This window comes from Galeopterus variegatus, unplaced genomic scaffold (genome assembly GCF_000696425.1).
Source record: "Galeopterus variegatus unplaced genomic scaffold, G_variegatus-3.0.2 Scaffold28138, whole genome shotgun sequence".
Classification (NCBI taxonomy): Eukaryota; Metazoa; Chordata; class Mammalia; order Dermoptera; family Cynocephalidae; genus Galeopterus; species Galeopterus variegatus.
The window spans coordinates 2,471-8,008 of NW_007754249.1; the positions used below are offsets into that span (position 1 = coordinate 2,471).

General features: G+C 41.4%; 1 pseudogene; it reads right to left on the bottom strand.

The window, feature by feature from the left end:
* Positions 1–1,294: 1,294 nt before the first annotated feature.
* Positions 1,295–2,929, bottom strand: LOC103583778 (annotated as a pseudogene).
* Positions 2,930–5,538: the final 2,609 nt, after the last annotated feature.

The window sequence follows — 5,538 nt, forward strand, 5'->3', positions numbered from 1 at the left end:
AGTGGTTCAGAGGGAATCCTGTGCTTTTGATGGAGAGCTCAGAGTGCTTGTTACCCCACAGTGGTGCTGAATCAAGGAAGCCTATCATCTCGAGAAGCTGGTTTCTGCCTTTTCTGCACTTATCTCCCGGAAAGCCCCTGCAGCAACACGATCGCCCCTCTTCTCTCACTGTTGGCATTTTTAGGGCCATTATAGTGACACCTTTTGACAAGCTGTGGTGCTGGTCTATTGTTAATTCATGAACGTGTTGTTGCCAGCACTTTATGGCTTTACTGCCTATGAAATTTTCTTTTCCTTCTTGGTTTATTACATTCCTACATTGCCGATGTGCTTTCACTGAGGAACATGAAGTAAAGACTGGAGTCTGTGGTTATCATCATTTAAAAGTAAATTTGACTTCTGTCAGAAACTTCAGTAAAAATAAATTTGACACCCATATAGAATTGCATATTTTAATTTTATTGGAGAAAAATTATTCTTATAGAGGAACCAACGCCACTCTTGAATTATTCTACTTTTTTTATTCAAATGACCTGCATGACTCTAAACACTGCTTATTTTATAAATTTTATCTCTGTATTGGCCAATTGTTTCAATAAACTGCCTAAAATGTGTTGGTTGTTTCAATGCTGTGTAGAGAAAAANTCTTGGATTTTTAATATTTCTAGTATCTCTACATTGATGTCTGGTCATCTGGTAGAATAGTTGCTTCTTTTATTACTCTGGAGAGGGCTTTGAGGAGAGACTTTCTCTTCTTTTTCCAGACTTTGTAGGTGATTCTCCTGTGTCAATGCAGTTGAGTGTCTGGCTGGTTGCCTGCATGGCAGCTATGGCTAACACTGTGGTGTTGAGCCACTTTTGCAGTAGCTATGGCTGTGGGGGTGGATGTTGTGGGCCTCCTGTGTGGAAGTGGTGTTTTCAGTGTGCTCCTGCCTACTTATGGGTGGGGGGATGCTGCCTTTGGCTCCTTCTTGGGATACCAGGTGTTCTCTGCTTCTTGCCTGTTTCTGGGCAGAAGGAGGCTGCCCTTGGCTCCTGCCTAGGACACCAGGTGTGCACTGTTTCTTGCCTGCTTCCAGAATGAGGGGGTTGTGCAACATTTCTTTCATGTTGTTAATGTTTTAGAGCATTATACATGAATTAATTTCCATCAGGCTATCCATATTTATAACAATTGTAGGATTTCACTGCAGTGTGAATTTTCACATAACTTTTAAAGTACTTATTAAAATTTTAAACTTTCCTGTATTTTAAAAACTAATGGTATTTCAATCCAGTGTGTGTTTATACATGTTCATGTGGGCCAACTGAAGACTTTTCCACATTCCTTACATTTAGCCTTTTTATCCAGTATGAGTTTTTTCACAGGAACATATGGGATTTTGAAAGAAACTTGAACTGAAAGCTTTACCACATTGTTTACATTCATAGGGCTTTGCTCCAGTGTGAGTTATTTCATGTATTTAAAATGAAATGAACTGGGGTAGTCAAAGGCTTTCCCACATATCTTATATTTGTAAGATCCATCACCAGTGTGCAGTACCATGTGTCTTTGAACACTTGTGGGAGAAATGAAGGCTTTCCCACATTCCTTACATTCATATAGTTTCTCTCAAGTGTGAGTTCTTTCATGTTTTTGAATAGAACTGGGAAAATCTGAAGGCTTTACCACATTGTTTACATTCATAGGGTTTTTCTCCAGTGTGAGTCCTTTCATGCATTTGAAATAAACTGGGGCAGCCAAAGGTTTTCTCACATATCTGACATGTATAAGGTCCATCTTCAGTGTGTGTTATCATGTGTCTTCAAACATTTGCAAGATAAATGAATGCTTTTCCACATTCCTTACATTTGTAGGGTTTCACTCCATTGTGAGTTCTTTCATGTCTCTGAATGGAACTGGAAAAACTATAGGCTCTCCCACATTCATTACATTCATAGGGTTTTTCTCCACTGTGACTCCTTTCATGAATTTGAAATGAATGATGGCAGGCAAAGCCTTTCCCACATATCTTACATTTATGAGATCCATCTCCAGTGTGTGTTATTTGTGTCTTCAAATGCTTGCAAGAGAAAGGAAGGCTTTCCCATACTCCTTACAGTCATAGGATTTCTCCCCAGTGTGAGTCCTTCCATGAATTCTGAAGGAGTGGAGGTAACTGAAGGTTTTCCCACTTTGTTTATGTTTATATGGCTTCTCTCCATAGTCCTGATTTTCATATGTTTGGTTCCAGTGTGAGGTGGTCTGTGCCTATTAACAGGTGAATGACACATGCAGAGTTTTTCACACAAATTACATTTACATGATTTTAGTCCAGGAGAAATTTTCTCATTCAGATTAAAATTTGGTATCTGGCTGAAGATTTTTCCAGAATGCTAACTTTCTTTACTTTCACTGACTTTGTCTACAGTATGATTGCTTTCCTTAGATTTGTTTACCTTGTATTGATGTTCAATGTTCGAGTCTTGCTATTTTTTTCCTGTAGAAGCCAAATTTATAAAGATTTCCACCATGACATCTCTGTAGAGTTTTTTCTGGAAATGATCCAGCATACCCCCCTCCCCCAGGGTGAAGTTGCCAGCCACATTCTCAAAGGCCACTGAGCCCATTTCTTGGCTTCCAGGTGACCTGGTGTCCTCACTATGAATTCATGGTCACTGCAGGTCCAAGGGTCACAGAAGCTGCAGCAGAGCAACCTGAAGTCATTAGAGGCTGACACGTGCCACTGAGGGGAAGGAACACTCTAAGCTAACAAGTTTGCCTCGCAGAAGACAAAGGACTTTCTTATAGCAACAGCAGTAGCCAATTCATGTAGCATCATGTACAGAGGAATAAATAATTTATTTATTTTCTTTAGGAATTCCTGTAGGGTCAAAAATACCTGATCGTACAATGTACATATTTGGAGGCTATAACTGCTACAGCCATGATACTGATTTGAAAGCAGCCAGCCTGAAACAAAAGTGCTACCCGGAGGAGAGTAGAGCCAACAGAATGAGAGAAGTAGAATAGCAACTCACATGAAATTATTTCTATTGCTTACATATCTCTGGAGGTTTTTCTTCTTAGTAAAACTTCAATAATCAATTCTCTTTGAGCCAGTCTGAGTTGGGCTTTCTGTTGCTTGCATCCCAGAGCTTTCAAACAGATACATATCTTGGTACCAGAAGTGAGTACTCACCCACGTTTCATTGTGGGATTTTCTGAGTGGAGGAGATAGGCAGGAGGGCAGCAAGGCCCCCTTATTCCAGAGTGGGAAGTTGGCAGTCTTTGCTATGTGCAAGCAAGACAGGTGTTTAGGTTGTGGTTTTTGCGTGTTGTTATTCAGACTTGATAAAGCTGTAGCATTAGGGGAACTGCTGGCTATCTCCTCCACCTGCAGAAAGATCCTGCACAGAAAAGACAAGCTGAGGCCAAAAGCAGTGTGTCTGAGCAGGTATCTATTGCACACCTACTCTGCCAAGCACCATTCTCTTCACAGTACATTGGCAGACAAGCCTTTGCTCACATGGTTCTTACATTCTAACTCATATATGTGTACTATTAGGAAAAAATTACCCCCCAAAGTTAAGTAGTAACAAGTTATGAAACATAAATACAACAAGATAAGGGGATAAAAAAATGATGCTATTATAGATAAGATGATTAGGGCATCTGAGGGAAACTTCCTGGGCAGAGATTTCAGCAAGTCTAAATTTTTCAAGGCAGGAACATGCCTGATATTTCAAGGAATAACAAACTAAATGGTCAGTGTGGCAGACGCACAGTGAGCAAGACAGGGGTAGAATCAGAAGGGTTGTAACAGACCACATGGGGACATTTTAAGTGAAGTTACAGACATTAGAATTTGTTTAAGTTGTGGTGGAGAGTATTAACTAAAGGAATGACTTGATCTCATTCAGATCTTGGAAGGATGGCTCTGTTGATGTACAGCGTATGACAGTGTGAGAGAGGGCAAGAGAGAAAATGCAAGACCAGGTCAGAAGGCCATTGATGGTGCCTACAGAGGAGATGGCAGTAGATTGATCAGACCAGCTAGTGGCTGGTGGAGAATGGGGTGAGGAGATTTCCAAATGTGGGATATATTTTTAAGGTAAAGCTGACCGATTACCTTATGGATTAGGTATGAAATACAAGAGAAAAAGAAGAATTAAGAAAATGTATTGCCAGAGAGTTTACTAATCCAATCTGGAATCTTGTAGGGATAGACATGCCACGCTCTCCACCTCAAGTCAAGTTTGGCAATAACAGAGGCAGAAAGCTGGGGGGATTAAGCAGGAAATGAATGAGACCAGGCTTCTTCCAAGCTCCTCTTGCTAAGCATTCTTTGCCAGACAAGGAAAACAGTCATGCTGTGAAGACACAGATATGGAATAGCCTAAATATGAGGAATACATTACTAAGGTCTCTGTTCATAAAGGTATCTTTTCAAATTACCTCAAGGCACAGGCCAAGAATGTGGTTGTAGACATTAAATGAGGGGCTGAGAGGTGGGCAGAACACAGAGATATGCTTCCAGGCGACGAAACTGCCTAGATTCATGAAGCCGTGAACTGACAAGGGAGTCGGCTTTGATGCTGGGCCATGGAATTGATCACAGGCACATAGACCCAAAGCAAATAGACCAGCAGCCTACTAAATTTTTAAGTGAGCTCTACTGCCAAAAAAACCCTAAGACTGGCCAAAAAGAGCCTGTATTTCTCAAACCCTAAGATAATCCCGAGGATCCAGGAATCACATCAACAGGAAGTGGGCTGTTCAAGTGGTCAGGCCCCAGAAATTGCTTCCTTTCCAAATTCTTCTCCGTGGAAGACAATGGACAAGGGAAATCCATTCATAGGTAGAACCAGGGGCCTTCTGATTAGTCAACCAAGGAATGTCTTCCATTGCCAGGGCAGGTTGTCCTTGTTATTTATGGCCAGCAGATCATGATACGTTCCATGTACTAGTGATTTCTGTGTGTTTCTCGTTGACCTCTTTTCCAAATGGAAGTTTTATTTCATTTACCCAGTTCTTTTCTAACTTTTCTTAATGTGTCAGGGACCTATTACATATTATCTTGGCCTGTGTTCCCCAGAAAAGAGAACCTGAAACAAAAGCATATGTGCTATTACTTTATTAAGAGGTGCAAACCATGGGAACCAGATTGAGAGGCAATGGGAATGCTCGGGTAAGAAGAAAAAGCCAGTAATAAGGTTACATTACTGAGCCGGGGGCTGCCGAATGCTAAAGAGCTTATCTCACCAGTCTGTCCTCCATGAAGCCATGTAGAGCATGTCCCAGGACAGTACATAGGTGGGGTGAGCAGGTGGAGGGAGACAGAAAGAAAAGATTATTACTAGCTCTGTCTCCCAATGTCAAAAATTTGCCATTTGGAGGTCTGTACTTTTGTACTTTGGGGCTGTGCATTTATGGCACCAGGTGAAGCACTGTGGTATCCCACACCGCAGGATCAGCAGGGAAGCCACAGTGCAGGAGGGAAGGTGAGGTGGTGCCAGGTCACACCTGCATGAAGTTGGTTGATCCGTATTTGCATA